The sequence below is a fragment of the Lactuca virosa genome, chromosome 4 (assembly GCF_052849685.1).
Source record: "Lactuca virosa cultivar CGN04683 chromosome 4, Lactuca_virosa_CGN04683_v6, whole genome shotgun sequence".
NCBI classification, from domain to species: Eukaryota; Viridiplantae; Streptophyta; class Magnoliopsida; order Asterales; family Asteraceae; genus Lactuca; species Lactuca virosa.
In genome coordinates this window covers 106,616,051-106,636,861 of record NC_136429.1, presented here as the reverse complement: position 1 = coordinate 106,636,861, position 20,811 = coordinate 106,616,051, and the positions used below count along the sequence as shown (strand labels likewise).

Sequence of the window (20,811 nt, the reverse complement as noted above, 5' to 3'; positions counted from 1 at the left end):
TGTCCATGGGAGCTTACAAGAAGCGAATCCGAGAGGATGTGGGTCCCGGTTTAGTCCAACCCGCAATACCTGCCACTGCCACATTCGAGCTGAAGGGACACATCTTGACTGCACTGAAGGATATCCCATTTTATGGGAATGATCATGAGGATGCTTTTAAGCATCTCGATGAAGTCAATGACATTGCGGATTATTTCAATGTCCCAAATGTAAATAGAAACACCGTTTTGCTCAGGATGCTTCCCATTACTTTTAAGGGAGTTGCTAAAGAGTGGTTAAAATCACTTCCACCGGGTACGATCACCACTTGGGCTCAAATGCGTGAGCAGTTTCTTGAACAATTTTGCCCACCATCCAAGATAGCTAAACTCAAGAAGGCAATAGCCAACTTTGAACAACAACTGGGGGAGTCATTATACGAAGCATGAGAGCGTTACAAAGGCTTGATCAGAAATTGCCCTCAACATGATCTTAATGTTCAACAAGAGATGTCAATCTTCTATGATGGGGTCAATGTTATGACAAGACAACTCCTTGACTCTCAAGGACCTTTGACAAAGAAAAATCCAATGGAGGTCAAGGAGCTGATTGAAGAATTCGCGAAGCACTCTCATGAGTACCAAAACCCTAGGCAAGATGGAATCAAGGGCAGTGGAGGTGCACAAACTGAAGAAATAGCAGCTATGATGGCTATGTTGAATAATATGGACCGGAGGTTAACACAAATGGACCAATCAATTCATGCTATAAGAGTTGGTTGCGAACGGTGTAATGGTCCACACTTGACCAAGGACTGCAACTTGGATGAGTATGGGAATAAAAAGGCTCATGTATGCTACTCGAGTGGGGACAAGTACGATGAAGACTGGAGGAAACCGAAGAAAGAGTGGTTGCCATATGAAGAATACAAGAAGCAAAAGGAAGAGAAGTATAGGCAAACAAGCCAAGGCTTCTACCAAAAGGAGCAGCCACCAGCTGAGAAAAAACCCGATTTAGAGACCATGTTAGTTAAGTTTATGGAAGCTTCAGAAAAGAGACACGAGGCTACTGATTCTGCTATTGATGAACAAAGAACTTTGATGAAGAATCATCACGCAATGATGGTAGAACAGCAGGCTTTAATAAAAAATCAACAAGCCTCCATCAATAATCTTGAAGTGCAACTTGGTCAACTAACCACTTTGGTTCACGAGACGATGTTCCCGAAAAATCCTGAAAAGAAGACCCAATCTCACGTAATGGCCATAGATACTGAAGAAGAGGCCATCTCTGAGTTCCTAGAAGCATTAGAAGTGGAGCCACAACAGCCCGATCCAAAGCCAAAGAAGCCAAAGCTCGAAAATGAAAAAGCTGCTGGAACACCAAGTTCACGACGTGAGCCCGCTATGCTCACGTCGTGGGCTCAGTCTGAACAGGAAAATTCCATATTTTTTCTAGTTTATGAACCACCTTTGCGATTCCCATCTAGAGCTAGTCTCAGTCCATTAGAGAAAGAACATTTTGAGTTTATCAAACAATTAAAGGGTATTCCTATTAATACTCCTTTTATTGATTCACTTGCGAAGATTCCAGATTCTACTAAGCTCTTACAAGATTTATTAGACACTCGTCACCAATTAAAGGAGAATTCTAAAGTGATCCTAAGTGAGCAAAGCTCAAAAGCAGTGTTGGGGAAAATACCTAAGAAGATAGGGGATCCTGGACGCCTCACTCTTCCATGTGAGTTTGGGAACAACATGAAGGTTTATGCTTTAGCCGATTCTCGGGCTAGCATAAATTTGATGCCTTATTCATTTTATCAGAAGTTAGATATTCAGAAGTTGAAGGCTACAAGGATGACTATTCACATGGCAAACCGTTCAGTGACACAGCCCCGGGGCATTGTGGAAGATATTTTAGTAAAAATTAGGAAATTCGTTTTTCCAATAGACTTTGTGGTATTGGACATGAAAGAAGATCCCATGGTACCGATTATTCTTGGTCGCCCGCTACTAAACACTGCTGGAGCTCTTGTTGATATTCGAGAGTCTAAGCTCACCTTGAGGGTTGGTAATGAAAAGGAAATTTTTGGGATAGAAGATGGCTCTCAAAGGAATCATGCTCAAGAAGAGGTTTTCAGCATTGATGAAGACAATGAACTTGAACAATTAGAGAAGCTCATGGAAAAAGAAATAACAACAATTCACCAAGTTAAAAGAACAAAACCAAGAGCATCTGTTCCATATTTAGTTGAAGTCATTGCCTACACAAGTCCAACTTCTTGGGTGAGCAAGGAAGATGATGAGATGACGAGTGATGAAGAGGAGGTTACTTCTAAAGTAACAATTCCAGTGGTGGAAGAAGAGAAGAATGTTATGTAGATCAAGAATGAAGAAAACTTGGGCACTAAAGGGACCAAACGCAAGCCTGATGAAGATAAGGTCAAAGCTAAAAAGGAAAATTTGAAAAAGGCGTATAAAAGACGAGTTCAAGCTTACAAGAGGCGTTTCAAGAAACAAAAGATCCTAGTGGTGGATTCTTCGGATGACTCAACGTAGGAGGCAAGGAGTCCGGCTAATGACTCCAAGAAAAAGAAGCGCTTCTCGGGAGGCAACCCGAGTTTGGTTTGCAATTTATTTTCTCTTTTCTTTTTAGTTTTTGCATTCTAGTTTAGAAACATAGATCATATCATCCAAATCGCTTTATTCATAATTAAACACTAAGTGTGGGATCCCTAGAAATGAAGCGGTAATAATTAAGAATTTGGTTAATAGACAAAATAAAAATAATTTTCGTACAGGATTCACGACGTGAACCGTTGGGGACTCACGACGTGAATTCTGAATAAACCGGATAATTTACCACTCATGCGTATCAGCCCATTTTTTATTAAACTAATTGGCCCAAGACTAATCCAATTTTGATGAGGGATGCATGGCCCAATATTAAGCCCAGACAGGACTCACGACGTGAATCCTTAAGGACTCACGACGTGAGTTTTGAAAAACACGGGACCACAGATTAAAGGGTAAAGAACCAGTTTGACCCTTTTGTTTATTCCTCACAAAGTGAAACAACAAATCTGGTTCCCCCCCTTTTGTTCCGATTTGGCCGACAACTCTCGATTTTCGTTTTTGCTTTCCTAATACTTCCATCTAAGGTAATGATTCTTAATTATTAAGTTTAATTTTTCTCTTATAGTTGAACTTAGGATTAGGGTTTGTTGGTTAGATGAAATGTCGAACTTAATTCTTAAAAATCTCGTAATAGCCTTGGAATGTTGATGCTTTGTGCTTGGGATTAGTATAGGAGTAAAACCCATTAATATTGTGACCTGATTTTCCTTCTAATTTTAGCGATTTTTGCTGCTGGGTTACGAACTCACGACGTGAATCCTAAAAGATTCACGACGTAAATACTGGGACTGGACATTTTCAGTTCTGTTAATTGCTAATCTATTGGGTTGTTTCTTTTGGATATATTTGTTGATGTTTTTGCAGAAATGGCTCCCAGAAGAGAGATTCCAACTGGAGTAGCGGGCTTACATCCATTTTACCACTTTCCAATAACTACGCCCCGGGATATCTATACGCGATGGAACAATCGCTTGGGATGGCTTTACAACCGGGAATTTGCTATTGCCCCCACTATTCAGTGGGCACGGTTGAGGGAGGTTGGGCTGGTGGATCGGATGTCTCAATACCTTACTAAGATATTTTTGGGGGATGGGTTTTCCTTCACGTGCAAGGGGTGGTACAATTTGTTTGCCATCCAAGAGCAGTTCTATAAAGAGCTATGTGTGGAATTCTTTTCAACGGTGACATTCCATGAAAATGTTCAAGATCCTACTTTCCCGCAAGCTTTGGTCTTTCGTCTAGGAGGGGAATATCGGGAGTGCAGTTTGGTGGAGTTTTCACGCAGAATGGGGTTATACGAGGCTCATGAGACCATGACTCATGAGTTTGTTTTATTTTTGAGGGACGCCACACGTCGTTATGCGGATGGGGTTTCAGGACCGGAATTTTGGAGCAATATCGCGACCGGTGTGTTCAATTCCGGTGTATCCCCCGAAAGTAGCATCAAATCACCGATACATCACCTTATCCATCGCCTTATCACATTTTCTATTCACCACAAACGCCATGGTGATAAGGTTACTAAGGCCAACTTGTTCTTTTTATGGTGCATTTTACAGCCCGGCGTGTGCTGTAACATCCCGTATTTCTTGGCACGATACTTGGCAGAGTATGCTACGAGTGCCCGTCCCGGGAGCCCCATTTGTGGAGGGCATTTTGTTACGCGCTTGGCCCGATCTTATGGCCCCCCTTGTTCCCGGCATCACTCGTTCTTTGACATGCATGGAGGGGCACGAGTTTAGTATGGGGTATTTAGAGACAATGAAGGTGGTCAAGAATTATGGGACACATTGGGGAATTCTTGAAGATAATGATGATGGTGATGAGCAGCCGACCGACCAACCTGCACCACAACCGAGGCCGAGGCACAGGAACGTAAGAGGAAGGGGAGAAAGAGGGCAACCAATGCATCCACCCGCATCCATGGTAGGGGCACCTTTTGGGGGTGATATGGCTGGTTATTTTGACCAGTTATCTTTGAGTGTCAACTGGATTGGGGGCACCATGGAGAACGTCGTTCGACACCTTGGGGTGGAGCAGCCGCAACATTTGGGGTATCACTACCCAATTTGCCCGAGGTGGACGGAGTATAGCGGACATGGAGGTGACAGAGCGGACACTAGCGGCGTGAACGAGGATGACGAGGATGATTGATCGTTTCTTTTAGTTTTATTATTTTCATTTTGGTTTAGTTTTATTTTTGTTTTTAAATTTGTTTGGATTGTAACACTATTAAGATATTATGTTACTTTGCTCTTCTTTGGTTGTTAACTTTCAGTTTGCTCAGGAGTTTTCGGGGAAGGAGTAAGGTCGAGTCAAGAGTCGTGGTCGTTTAGGCAACTGTCGTTCAAGTTTAAAAGTTGGAAGTCGAAACCCACAGTTGGAAATAAGTGTGGGTTGAGTCGAGAGAGAGGTTATAGTTAGAAGAGTCGTCAAAATTCATTGCATTTAGAAGGGTCTTAATTCGTTAAGATGTTGAGTGGAGCAGATCTATTTATAAGGAAGAAGCCAGTTTTAATTCTGGTTAACCCAGGATTCACGTCGTGACCCAATATTTCTCACGTCGTGACCAAGGTTTCAAGGAAAATCAAAATGCGCGCTTTAGCGATTTCACGTCGTGAACCATCAACTGTTCACGTCGTGAGATGTGAATTTCCACCATATTCATTTCGTTCCGTTCTTCTTCATTACACGGAATTACTACCATTCCTTATGCCACTTTTTGTGACGATTCAATTGGCAGTTTTCTCTAATATACAATGTGGCGTATGCTTTCCCGCATTGTCTACATGATTTGGAGGCTTGCACCATTCTTTTTGAAGATTGAAGTTTTTATTGATGGTTGGTTTCGCAAGTTCAAGTCCAAGTTTCTATTTCTCAAGGTCTGTATTCAAGATGCACATTCCATCCGCACTTTTGGAGATGATCACGCCACTATCCCAGGGGAGTCTGTTCCTTTTTCTCCCTTCTCTTAATTTTTATATTATTTTAAGCATACAATGAGGGCATTGTATGAAATAAGTGTGGGGTAGGGGGTAGAAAAAGTAAATTGCTAGAGAAAAATTTAAAATTTTAAATTTTAGGCGTAGGTTTGAAATAATAATCTAATAATTGAATCTAGTAATAATAATTTAAACTTAAGTTGCTAGTGTTGCATTGGGATGATCCGATAAGAGCTCAAATGTTTAGTTGAGCCAATACACGTTATAGTGCATTTGTGGTCTCCCTTATTTTAGTGAAATCATGGAACAAAAACATAACCTCGTTTAGTTTGAGGGATGCAATATGTTTAGCAGCCTAAACCTGAAATGTATCCAGGAAAGCTATGTCTTAGCCAATAAAGGTTGAAGTTAAGCGCCTTTGCTTAAGCATGTAGGTTTTTGAGGGATATAAAAAAAAGTGAGTTATACATGTAAAAAAAAGAGAGAAATTACCAAAAAGGTGAAAAATTGAAGAATTTTTGGAGCATAAAAGTATCAAAGCAAGAAGATCAAAGATCGAAAATTCTGAAGTTTCAAAAGTTGAAGATATCAAAATTACACAAAGATGGTGAATTCAAAGAAAGTAAGAGATTATACATTAAAGAAAAGGAAAATTCAGGAGCTCCAAGTTGTGGTATCTTCTAAAAAGTTGTAATTCTCTAGTTTATGTATGCTTGGGTAGCTTTACAAAAATACTTTGAGGCTAGTAAGAATTCTGGGGATGGATTCGGAGGGTTGCATAAAATGAGCATTGTTCGAAAGAAGTGGGCGAGTGTTTATGAAGATTGTGAGTATTTAAAGTATGGGGGGTTACTTAGGAAAAATTTTAGACACAAATGCATGCGTTGAGGTCTTGGCATAATGGCTGAGTTGGAATTGGATTGTTCTATGTGATGTTAGTGATAAAAGTTTGAGTTTAAATAAGTAGATTTGCTTGAGGGCAAGCAAAGCCTAAGTGTGGGGTATTTTGATATTGCCATATTTATACATATTTTTAGGCAATATTTAAGTACATTTTTATATATATTTTGGTCATTTGCATAGAATAATGGTACTTATAAGGTTAAATTATATTTTGCAGCCAAAAAGAAGACATTTTGAAGAAAAGGGACTAAAAGCATTAAATGATGTAACTTTGGAGGTTGAAGGCTTGAAAGACAAGAAAAACACCCAAAAAAAAGACGTACTCACGACGTGAACACTTTATGGTTCACGACGTGAGTGGAAAGAGTTAGAAGATAAGCATCCGGGTGAAGGAATCCTTGACGATCACGATTACCTCGAGTTCACGACGTGAATTCTAAATTCTCACGACGTGAACGGTGATTTTCCAGAAAATATATATATCCTTCTCCATTACGATTGGGGGGACTTTTGGCTGAAGGAAGAGGTTCCAGGAGGCGATTTACAGCAGAAGCAAGGTCTTGGAAAAGGGTTTTCAACACCAAAAAGAGTAAAAGTTCATAATTCGTTTACTTGTTTGATGCTTATAGACATGTTTTCTTATTTGAGTTGTGTTTATATGTTAGTTGCTACTATGAGCAGTTGAATCTAGCTACTCTTATCTAGCTAGATGAAGCTTCAAACTTATGAATAGCATAATTTTATATGGATTTATTTAGTTGGTGAATTGCTCGTGTTTGCTTTATTGTTACCTAGCATGCTTATGTTGTTGCTTTAAGTTGCTTAAATTCATGTTATGTGTAGCTTAGTGACCATTAACTGCATGAACTTGATAACCTAGTAATTTAGTGAACATTGAATTGCTAGAGCTAGGATCGACCAAAATCTTAGTTAGTAATTGAAGTAATTAACTTTGCTGTGCTAGAGAACATAGATTATGATCATAATTGTGTTTACATGATAAATCTTACATAGCATATTCATAACACAATTGATTCTGTGTTTAATTGTGTGTGACCATACATAGCTTTACATGAATTAATTAACTATTGGTAAATTTAGACCTAAATTACTAATATAATAACAACCAACTTAATAATCCATAATCATTAGCTAGCCATAAGGACGAAGTGGATTCGAACTAGATAAGAGTGTCTTTTAATTATTGATTGAATTTGAGTTAAGTTAGTCTGATCTTGCAAAATCAGATAAAAAACCCCTTTTTAGCTTGTTAATAAATAGATTAATTTAGTAGTGAATAGATTAATTAATAACACCGTTCCCTGTGATCGACACCCGACTAACCTAAGCTATACTGTAATCTGACTAGGTACACTGCCTATAAGTGCATAGTTAGTCTAAGTTTGTTAGGTTATAAATATTAAAATTAGTGGGTACTTCCATGCACATCAATTATATTACTAAATTCCATTTTCAAATTAAAATTTTGGATTAAACAAATTTAATCTTCAAAAGTTTCAAGCCAATGACATTTTTTTAAAGCTTTCAACGGACTTTTATTCAAAATGTAATAACTTATTAATAATTAGATAAAAGTCATAAATCTACATTCTATAAATATAAATATTAACCCAAAATAAGTATAGGAAAAACAAATTTTATGTGATGCTAATGTCGGTTCAGATTGGTTCATGCTATTAACTTCATTAATCAAACAACGATATAACCTTGTTCAACTAACTCGATACTATTTTTGTAATCGAAAAATCCTTTTTAACTACACAATGCATTAGCAAATAATATCAAATAATCTTTTTCAACCAACTCAAGTTTCAACTGGTTAATAATTCTGATGATGCATCCTATTTTTTGTTTATTATTTTTGAATCATCTGTTTGAATTTTCCGATAGATGGTTTTTGAAACGTCCCGAAAATCCAAGGTAAAATTTTCATTTTTTAAATCATAATTTATATAAAAAATTGTCTGCAAAACGATTCAAGATAAAAATAATATTTAAAAATCAAAGTATAAATTATCAATGTGGAATTAAACTCTGTGGGATGTTGTGCAATCACGTCGGACTCTTCTTTTACGAACCGGAACTACCTGAAACAATAAACATAAAAATGTAAGCACAAAGCTTAGTGAGTTCCCCAAAATACCCCATACCATATATATATATATATATATATATATATATATATATATATATATATATATATATATATATATATATATATATATATATATATATATAACAGTCAAAGCATTATTAGTTATATTTCAACCCCTTCGGTCTCTTTTAACCGGTATTGGATCTATTTCAATCCCTTCGGTCTGTTTCAACCGGTACTGGGTCTATTTCAACCCCTTCGGTCTCTTTCAACCGGTACTGGGTATATCTAAACCCTTTCGGTCTCTTTCAACCAGTACGGGGCATATTTCAACCACTGCGGTCTCTTTCAACCGGTATCTTTGTCTATTTCACCTCCTCCAGCTAGCATATAATCATAACAGTAAGATTCACAAAGAAATCAAGCATATACAAGCATAACCGGTAATTGTCACAAAGACAATCATTACCCTATAAACATAATCTAATTGTCGGCATTGTTGCCTTCAACCCACAGATATAGAGAAGGAAATTCACCTGAATCATATATCTGATCTCAGCTAACCGCTCTCCTGCCAAAAGATGGGTGCTCGACACCTCCTATCAATCCATACTAGGCAAACCCTAAGTCTACCTTCTAAAATATAATTTTGACCAAAAGTCAAACCAAGCCAAAATTCAATTGACAAAGTCAAAGTCAACATCCCAAATGTTAACTATTAAATCTCACATCGTGACTTGCCCTTGGTCATGTCATGAGAGCTCACTCGGTCTGATTCCAACTCATCACGATTCAACCTAGCCAACTCAATCAAGGAATGACACCTGAGCTGACCTCACGACGTGGGAAGCCTTTCTCATGTCGTGAGCCCTAAGAAGCTCATCAGAAATTGGTTCAACCCCTCCTCACATCGTGAGACCTTATGTTCCACGTCGTGAGAACAGTTTGAGGTCACAAATCCAACTTTTAAGTCCTTAATCCATTAAGCCTTCAGCTAACACTTTCCAAAAGGTCTTATAACTTCATAATACACTGGAAAGTCGATGCTTTTAAGACATATATGTCCAATACATGTCTAGATCTCATTTGGGTCAAAGGTTGAAGAAAAGACATCCAACTTTCATGCAAGGTTCCACAACTTAACCATTTTCTAGATCTGAACTCCATAACACTCCTAAGACCCCTATAACATATAAAGTTGCCAACTTTATTGTTTTCATTCATCAAGCTTGCACAACCAAGAGGAAAAGTGGGACAAAACCTAGATCTATTCTCATAGAACAACAAAAAGGAGGAATCTTTGATACTCACAATGGTCCAGAATAAATGTAAGATGATGATGATGAAGATTCCTTGCAAGCCTCAACACAAGATCATCTTCTTCTTCTTCTTTTCTCCTTCTTCCAAACCAAGATTAGCTCGAAAATGACCAAAGATCAAACAAGGATGAAGACTATGGTTTTTCTGAGGTAAAAGAGGGTTTGGGGCTGATAAGAAACCCTAAAATGAGTTTAGAGGTGCTTAAATATGAAGGAAACCCTAAAATGATCATGGGCTTGGGTTGCATCAGCTCTCACGCCGTGAGCTCTATGTCTCACGTCGTGAGACCAGTAATGTATGACAATTCATCTTAACCCACCTCACGTCGTGTGCCTCTCATGCCTCACATCATGAGGCTCATTTCTCTCCAAAATCCAACCTTTTGACTCCTTGAAACCCTAAATCGATTCATCCAGGAAAACGGGTGTTACAGTTTTATATGGTTATAGTTTTTTTGGAATTAGCTTTTTTTAAGGATTATTTTCCATAGATTATTTCATGAATTCTTCCATACACAACATTTTGTATTTATTTTAAACGGTTTCAATCATTTGATTGATTTTTTTATGCATGATTATTGTTTTAAATTTGCAATTTAGTTTTTTTTTTCTATAAATTATAACAACTATTGAGAAAAAGTGATTGAGAAAGAATATATTTTAAGTTTAAAAAATCAATTTATTTAAATTTTAGTTTACTTTACTAGCTTGCATATTTAAATAACAAACAATCTTCTTCTTACAGACCGCAAACGTTTGGTTCATCTATTTTTCTGTTTGTAGATGTAGTTTGCAGACTGTAAACCCTTAATTTACATCTTAAAAACAAACAACATTTTACTTTCCAAATCATCTAAAAAGTCTACAACCAAACAGAAAGCAAATTTTATTCTATATCAACCAAACGCATAATATATTTCAATTCTTTGAGATTCTAATTCCTTGACGTATTTGCTTCTTTCCATAAACAACAATATGTGAACACCGAAACGTCCTAATAGTTAAGTTGAAATACATTTAAAACATTAATTTTAGAGGTTATGGGTTCTACTTAATCCAACTATAGATTAATAAATCTTAAACTTATATCAATTGACTATACATTAGATAAATATCATGAAGATAAATATAAAAATATTCTTTATTTATTTACCTCCATCCCATTTATGGGCATCGAAAAAAAAAGCACGACAGGAGGAGCATGAGTCGATACAATTATACACTTAACAATTATCAATTGTTAGTAATAATAATTTCTTATTGATAATGGTTTTGATTCTGCTTTTCATTTGTACATATTTTTTCTGTTCCTAGTTAAAAAAAAAATCTTTGTTAGACAATTTACAAAAAGACAAATTTCATAAATGTCATTCAGTTTTTACATAAATTTGAGTTTCACAATGATTTTTTTTTTCAAATTTGACATTCTGTTTACCAATTTGTTATAATTCTGACAATTTAACAGGTCAATCAGATTGCCAACTGATATGACATGATGACGTGTCAGTTTTGATAACGTGACATATTGTTATGACATTGTGGAGTGAAACTATCTGGGACATCTTATTCTAGGTGTCAAAATTTAGAAAAAAAAAAAGATAAAAAATAAAAGATAAAAACTAAAATATAGTGACATTTCATTAATTATCTAAAATATAGTAACCACGGAAAAGTTTCCAAAATATAATGATTTTTTTGATACTTATCCAAAATATAGTGAAATTTAAGATAACAAATGTATTTGAAATAAGCTTATTTCCTAAAAATATCGTTCCCTGGTTAGTATAGTTTGTTACATGTTATTTTTTATATAGAACTTTGAATATTTATTTGAGGTGGACTTTTTAAACTAAAAAAATATAGTGAAAAAGAGGATGAACTTTTTAATTTTATATGGGATAATGACTTGAAATGGTAACAAACTTTCGATTTTGTTCACATTTGGTCACTAAATTTTTTTTCGTTATCTATTTGCCACTAAACTATTGAAAATGTTAACATTTTACCCTTATGATCGGTTGTTACCGGTCATAAGGGTAAAATGTGAACAGTTTCAATAGTTCAGTGAGAAATAAATAATGAAAAAAAGTTTAGTGACTAAATGTGAACAAAATCGAAAGTTCGTTTCCCTTTAAAAAAGTTCAATGACTAAATGTGAACAAACTTCCTCTTGTATTATGTTTTAGCAAATTATTTATTTTTGTTAAATTCTAGCAACATTTGTTGATGAAGAAATCTATGAAATAAAAAAAAACAAAACCCCGAAAATATATTAAAAAAAACGAAAAACCGAAACTGAAATAAAAAACCAAGGGTTTGGCATTTTCCAAAATAAAAAATCAAAATTTTCAATCTGATTTTGGTTTTACAAAAAAATTAACCATTCTCACTAATGTGAATTATGACCATTGGTTTGACATGCAGAATTAAAGAACACACAAAGAACACGGTGATTTGAGTGTTTAAGAGATACATTCGATTATGAAAAGTGTTTACAAAAAAGGATCTAGATCTAAATCTACATAATTAACACACATTAATACTCTCAATGTTACATCTCTCAAGCACACCTCTAAATGTGGTATGAACTCACATTATATAGAGGTGTTTACATGTCTCTCTCTCTCTCTATCTCTCATGTCACAAGGGGGAGTTTTGGATAGAAAAATTCCGAATTGAGCGCTCTCTCATTCCCTTTTTGGTTTTATAATCATTTTTCGATTATAAAAAAGGGGAGAGATTTAGATATGAAAAATCCGAAAGTTGAATTTTTGTAAAACCAAAATCAGATTGGAAAATTGTGATTTTTTATTTTGGAAAATACCAAACCATTGGTTTTTTATTTCAGTTTCGGTTTTTCTTTTTCTTTTTTAATATATTTTTTGGGGTTTTGTTTTTTTATTTCATAGATTTCTTCATTAACAAATGTTGCTACAGTTTAACAAAAATAAATAATTTGCTAAAACATAATACAAGAGGAAGTTTGTTCACATTTAGTCATTGAACTTTTTTAGAGGGAAACAAACTTTCGATTTTCTTCACATTTAGTCACTAAACTTTTTTTCGTTATCTATTTGTCACTGAACTATTGAAACTGTTCACATTTTACCCTTATGACCGGTAACAACCGGTCATAAGGGTAAAATGCGAACAGTTTCAATAGTTCAGTGGCAAATAGATAACGAAAAAAAGGTTAGTGACTAAATGTGAACAAAGTCGAAAGTGCATTACCCTTTCAAGTCATTATCCCATTATATATTAGTATAGTTGGAGAGAGTTTCGTTCAAATATATATATATATATATATATATATATATATATATATATATATATATAAAACACCATTTTTATCCTCAATCCGGCGCGAACATGGAACCGGATCAGATCAAGAACCATATACATGAATATGGTTCGTGGTCGGTTTTTGGTTTTCCACGAGTTCGATATTTAGTATTTGTGATCTTGTACCAAGGACTTTACCGATTATAATGTATTAGTACCGAAAACATATACAAAATGCTTTTATTTTGCTTTTACATGATTAAGTTGGTCCTAAAATGCTTTTTATTTTTCTTTTATTTTGCTTCCTACCTAAAAAAATATTCACGAGAAGAAAACCACAATTACAAAATTCTTTTATTTTGCTTCCAAAGTGATACTGAAAAAGAAAACATCAACTAGTTATATGATGTTGTATAACAACTAAAAAACCCCACCAAATTTTTTTTTATATAAAAAATTAAAATCATATGCTACCTTCAAAAATAATAATTATCAACTTCAATCACTAAAATTCCTCGGACCAAAAGAATCTTAATCCTCGGCCTTAATAATTCTAACGCTAATAATATTAACATATCCATACCATATTTGTACGTAACATATGTGGGATACAATATGGATTAAATGTTTATACTGTGCGGTCTGAAAAGATTGGTTCGTATAACTGTATCTATGTAGTGTTTGTCCCAATTTACCCAAACTCCAACTAGTCCAAGACCGCTCCTGAAATCCAACATATGGGTTTGATGTCGGTCCAGAACCACGCTCATCGCCATTATATATCACAATGCATTGGGTTATGCATTTGTTATATATATATATATATATATATATATATATATATATATATATATATATATATATATATATATATATATATATATATATATATTGGAAACTTCAAAAAAGTCGCTACATTTTAGATTTCTTTTTTTCAATTTTGATACGCATAATATGATGTCACCATATAGTGTCACGTCATCATGTCAAGTCAGCATGTTATGTCATCAAAAGTGCTACTTCAACATACTATGTTAACCGGAAACCAGATTGATTGGTTAAGTAGTTAGAATTGTAACAAGTTAGTAAACAGAATGTCCAATTTGAGACAAAAAAATGCAGTGTTAAACAAAATTTGGGACATGTTTATAGTAAAGTCTCAATAGTTTATGCTAGTTTATGAAAAAAATTCCAAACTAAATTTTATTTACAAAAAAAACATAGAATGGGCGCTAAAACTTAAGAAAAACCTTTTTTTTATCAGATTTATCCGCTATCCCATTTTTTCGTTAATTTCGTAAAAATATTGACACTTTTATGAAGATTACCCTGTTTTTAACTAATAACCACAATATTATTACTTTTCTAAAGATTACCCTTGAATTAATGTTTATTATTATTAACAAATAGTTTATAAAGGTAACACATCTTTATTATTATAAACAAAAGAAATACAGTTGTTGCCAATTTCTAAGAATGAAAATGTGGACTAAGTACTCCCTATTACTTGCTGACTACTTCAACCTTTTTATGTCCCTATTATGCATCCTTGTGGTTTTCGTGGTGAGATGCCCTCTTTGAGTGTTCATTTGATGTTGGTGTTCCCCTTATATTCTTTAAGCTAATTGTTGGAGCCCATTTTGACGATCGGTTTGTGCAGAATAAGAACATCTTGAGATTGATCATAAAAATATGAATGAATAACATAAGATGAGTAGTCCCATAATTTACTAGAAAGAGAGAAATAAAATATTAAATGTAGAACATGGGTTAGGAGAGATAACTCTCCCTTGGTGGGAGAGATCCCACCACACTCTCTCTCTCACTAGGAACTACATTTTGTGCTCTCTTACTTACAATATTAAAATGACTACCACTCTCTATTTGTAGAGAGAGATGCCTTACACACAATACAATAAAAGGGAATAAAATAACCTAACTATCACTCATAATTTATAGAGCATTTCCATGCTCCTCCATTCTCTCCCTAAATGCTCGCAAATGATGAGGGATACAAATAAAGTGATAAAAGGATAAAATACATAGTAACCGACTAGCAAGTGTGGTAATAAAAATGAAACATAATGAGAACCAAATGTTGAAATGTGTCTGAAACTCTGAAGTGTCTGTGATCTCTGATACTGACCATGAATCTCTAATCAGTAAAGGTCTTCGGCTTCAAGGTCACCACTCTTGAGGCAGAAAAATAAGATCCAAATACTCAAACTAGTCATAACCCCAATGATCAAGTAGAAGATCCAATCAGAAAAACACTTCGGCTTCAAGAAGTCTGAAAAACATCTCTAGTTCTCGAATCATAATATACCCAAATTCATCAAAAGAATAACATGTTAAAAATATGAAACATCATGTGGTAGAGTCTGAATAATAAATAATCCGGATCCAGGAAACATCTAGTGAAGCCAAAAATTTGATCACGATGACCAAAAATCAGTGTCACGTCGCATCACTAAATAAATCATCGTCTTTAGAGGTCTTCAAAAATCCAAACTCGAACAATCATAAAAACATATCTGGATGATAACATAATATTCTCTCCCTATTTTTGATAACCAATGACCGGATATCAAAAATAAACAAATCATCTGGATGGAGAGTGTCAGATACCAAGAGCTTTGCATGCTCTCCCTAGATGTATGAAGGGTCTCGATAAAACACGAGAATGAGAGTACAATAAATACTCTCCAGTCATCTGAAGCTGGTTGATTCTGTCGCTGAAAAACTGCTCGAACAAATACCAAAGTAACAGATAATAACTCTGCATGAAAAATATCTGATGTGCTGAAAAATACCAATGTACCCAAACTGCAGTGTCAGAACTCCTGAAGTGGTCTTCAATAAATAAAGTCCACATGCTCAAGATACATGGTTCGTCAACCGAAGATCAAGAGCGGCAAGCCATAAAAATCCCGTAAAGCAAAGGTTGCGAAAGAATTTTGTTGGGCAGACGCAACTGTAATACAATCCTCACAAAAAAAGATATGATGTCCGACTATGGTATGGAGTAATCCTAATGGAAAGAATAATAAAATTCTTCCAATATAATCATCATGAAGTAATCCAATGTGATTATCATAGATTGGGTTGTGACAAAAATTGGTGTTAAAAAAAATAATTGATTCTAATAAAAAATAAATAAATAAATTGGTTTTAATGAAAAAAATAAAAGGCGAAGGTATTTGTTGGGTTTCAGCAAAAAAATTGGTTAAATAAAAAAATTGGCTGTAAAAAAAAATTGGTGTTTATTAAAAAAAATAAGGCTAAGAGGGGTTAATTTACGAGGGGGGGGGGTGAAATGAGAGGGGAGGAGTAGGGAGGAGGAAGGAGGGTGAACACGAGGAGGGAGGAGCAAGGGTTGCGGGTTGATAAGGGGGTAAGGAAGAGAGGTATCGAGGAGGGGAGGAGGTAGTATGGCTGCGGGTTGAGAGGGTTGATGGCTACCGAGGAGTTGTACTGACGAGGGGTGTCTTCGGGTGAGAAGGTCTCCGGGTATGAGAGGTTTCCACGTATGAGAGGGTCTCCGGGTATGAGAGGTTTGCAGGTTATGAGAGGCTCTCCGGGTATGAGAGGCTCTCCGGATATAAGAGGTTTGTGGGTTATGAGAACCTCTCCGGGTATGAGAGGCTTTTAGATCCTCGGGTAGGCTTTTCTTTGTTAGATTTTGGTCCTCAGTTCTGGGGACCGAGGATGCGAGGGCTGACGACGAAAAAGGCTATTTTTCATGATTTTCTTAACCCAAAGTGGTCAAATCTTCATGTTTATGTTGGGGTGCAAAGTTCTTCATGTATGAATTTGTAATGGTTTGACTCATGTAGACCCACTTGCATGTGTTGTATTAGCCTTTAGACACATGTGTTAGTGAGAGTGAGAGAGAGACATGTAAACACCTCTATAAATAGTGGGTTCATACCACATGTAGAGGTGTGCTTGAGAGGTGTAAAGTTTGAGTGTGTGAGTGTGTGTTATTTATGTAGATGTAGATCTATGTCCCTTTTTGTAACACAATACATATTCAATACATCTCTTGAACACCCAAATCACCATGTTTAATTGTGCAAACTTTAATTCCGCATGCCAAACCATGTTCTTTGTCACTACAATTGGTATCAGAGCGGGTCTTCAAGATCAAGGTGATTTTTTGAAGAACGATTCTCGGTTTGGCAATTTTTGTCGCAATTTGAGCAATTTTGGTGAGTCTCTCTCTATGATCTCTCATAATTTCATTTAAATCATGCATAACGTTTTTGAATTTTGATCGATTTGTTTCGTTGAATCTAATCTGTTTCTTACCCCATTGGTGATTCAACAAATTTTCTTTTAAAAGATCAAGCACAAACAAAAGTTTTAATTCATCCGGTTCATTCAAATCTAAATGTTTTGATCGGTGTACTGTTCATCGATTAAATTTCAAGCCTAAAATTCTGTTTATTAAGATCCGAAGTCATCTATTCATATGTTAAGCCCAATTACGTGCTATTTACTATTCATGTATCCGTTTGAGCCCAAAATAATGATCTTACTGTTCATATTTGAATATTGAGCCCAATTTGTGATCCAATATCTTAAAACATATAATCCAGATGAATATTAAAATCTCATATACGAGTCGGTGATTCATTGTTCTTCGTTATGTGCTTATATGAGTTGTACATCTTGATACTACAAGCAATTCATCTGTTGTTCATCATTCTTGAGTATCAATTTCTCGCTATTGTTTCAAAATAATCGATTAATGATTGTTTTGCAGTCTGAATCGATTTCGTATAATACTGTCGATCGTAAAATCGATTTTGTTCTTGATCTTGAGTTCCGATTTCAATTTGATGTTTCAGATGAATTGATTTGTTCATAAGCATGATATCGTGAATCGATTTGTTGTGATTAATTGGAATCCAGATTTTTGGATTAAACTGATATAATCGATCTTGCTTTAACATCAATTTCATGTTTATGGTTCGTTGACTCTAAAAAGTCTGTGAAAAAGTTTGATTTGAACAACGATGATGAAAAACGATGATGAACAGTTCAAACTAATGTTGAAATTGAGTTTGGTTAGTTGATTCGGTTCATTCTGTGAGTTCGCAAGCTTGATTTGTGCTGGTTAATTTGATGTCGATTGAAGAAATGGAACGAACAGATAATGGTGTGACGAGTCTCATGTGCGAAGGATTGATGTTCGAAGAAGATTTGGAAATCGAAAGGTTTGGAGCATTGATTTGATCGATTTTTGGGTTTGGTGTCAATTTTCGAATGTTTGATGAACGAAGGATTAACTGAGTCGATGGGTGATGATAGAACGAACAAAAGTTTTTCGTTTTGTGATGATTTTTGGATGTCGACGAGTTTTTGGATGTTTTACGAACTGGAAAACGATTTTGATTTAGAATCGATGACTTTTATGAACGTCTGTGTTCGTGAATGAAGATTTTCAATTGTAATTTCTTCGATTCCTTTGATTTGGATCGAATATTGAGTTGTGAAGGTTTGATTTGGTCACAGTGATTGTCGATGGTTTTAGATCGATTTGGATTGAGGTTCGAATGGTTTGGATGGATGATTAGTGTCGACTGGGTTTGATTTAAGAACAAAAGTTTTTTTTTAATCTGAATTCGAAGATTTGTGTTCTTGGGCCGATGTGCGAAAGTTTTTGATTTTGTTTGTTGATGGAAGATCTGGGAATCGATGTTGCCTAATGTTGTTTTGCTGTTGATGAATATTCGAAGGGTGATGATGAAAATCACTGATTTTGGGGTTGATAAATTCGAAGGGTACTTGTTTTTGATTTGGGGAAGAACTGTAAGGAACGGACTGTAAGAACGAAGAATTTTTTTTAGGTTGAATGTACGAAGTGAACAAATCCGATTCAGAGATATTCAGAGGTTACTGTACATTCAGAGTCTTCGTATGCTTCGCATTCGTACGTTTGGGAAAAATTTTGGGAAGACGATTTTCATACGAAGAGGAGAGAGAAGAAAAAAAAATCTTCGTGTGTTTGGGTGGGTGAAAAATTTTCGTGTGTTTGGTACCTGCGATTTTCGTACGAAGTGTTTATAAGAAAAGCGTACGAAGCGTGGTGAATTGGAGAAGAAAACAAATATTTTCGAATTGGGTCCTTGCTCTTTTAACAAAGTGACACAAATGGTCTAACTTCGAATGTTGGGACAAGGCTTCGAATGATTGGCAAAAAGCTTCGAACATTTTGATCAAAAAGCAGAATTTTCGAATTCAGCCCCTGAAGTTTCGAATGTTTGACACTTTTCACCCAAATTCGAAAATTTTGAAGTTTCGAATGTTTGATACTTTTCACCCAAATTCGAAAATTTTGAAGTTTCGAATGTTTGACACTTTTCACCCAAATTCGAAAATTTTGAAGTTTCGAATGTTTGACACTTTTCACCCAAATTCGAAAATTTTGAAGTTTCGAATGTTTGACACTTTTCACCCAAATTCGAAAATTAATTGAAGTTTCGAATATTTTGGGGATTCTTCGTATGTTTGGTGCAAATGGCAGAATTTTCAAAAACAGTCCCTGAGGCTTCGAATGTTTGGCGGTTCATACACAAATTTGAAAAAGGACTGTTTTTGCTGAAAATTGAAGAAAATGCATTTCAAGCCCCTGCAGTTTGTGCAAATTGACGCTTTCTACCCAGCTTTGGAAAAGGGGAGAGTTTTGCATATTTTGCTGTTTTGGGCGCACCGGGTCACTGCAGAATTTTGAAATTGACAATTTCTACCCATTTTTGAGAAATTTTGTCAAAGGCGATCCGTGAACGAAGCTAAAAATTCAATATTTTTTGGATTTTCCGGATTGAAGCACATAGTTTATGACACATGTTAAGGGGGAGTTTTGACACGAAAAATTCCAAATAGAGCACGTTCTTTTTCCTTAGGAGTTTTATAATCAATTTTCGATTATAAAAAGGGGGAGAAGTTTTATATGGAAATTCGAACTTGAATTTTTCATATTACGCGGATTTGACGACCGAAGTGACCTTAATTTTTGAAGCTTACGAGATGATGCAATTAGAAGTTCGAAATGATTTATTTTCGAAATGGGTTTGGTATTATTGAAGATTTTTGGGATGTGTTTTTATGCGCAACTTTTGGGTGATTATTTGGAATTAATCATTCGTTGCTGCTCGGTTTGTATGGTTTCACATCCTAGAGCCCAAATTGAAGAATCATGGAAGAATTGAAGATTGAAGTTCGTTTCGACATGTGTCACCTTTGAGGCTCGAACCACGTAGTTGCTCGACTTTGGAAGATTTGAAGTGGGTCATCCATTCCTAACTTTGAGGGGGAGAATGTTGGGATGCAAAGTTCTTCATGTATGAATTTGTAATGGTTTGACTCATGTAGACCCACTTGCATGTGGTGTATTAGCCTTTAGACACATGTGTTAGTGAGAGTGAGAGAGAGAGACATGTAAACACCTCTATAAATAGTGGGTTCATACCACATGTAGAGGTGTGCTTGAGAGGTGTAAAGTTTGAGTGTGTAAGTGTGTGTTATTTATGTAGATGTAGATCTATGTCCCTTTTTGTAACACAATACATATTCAATACATCTCTTGAACACCCAAATCACCATGTTTAATTGTGCAAACTTTAATT

At 35.4% G+C, this 20,811-nt stretch overlaps 1 non-coding gene across 1 annotated transcript; it reads right to left on the bottom strand.

Annotated features, from left to right (window-relative positions):
• Nucleotides 1–365: 365 nt before the first annotated feature.
• LOC145110083 (small nucleolar RNA R71) lies at nt 366–472 on the bottom strand. Its single transcript, XR_013709466.1, has one exon. It is a non-coding gene; the product is annotated as a small nucleolar RNA R71 (small nucleolar RNA).
• Between the last annotated feature and the right edge of the window lie 20,339 nt (nt 473–20,811).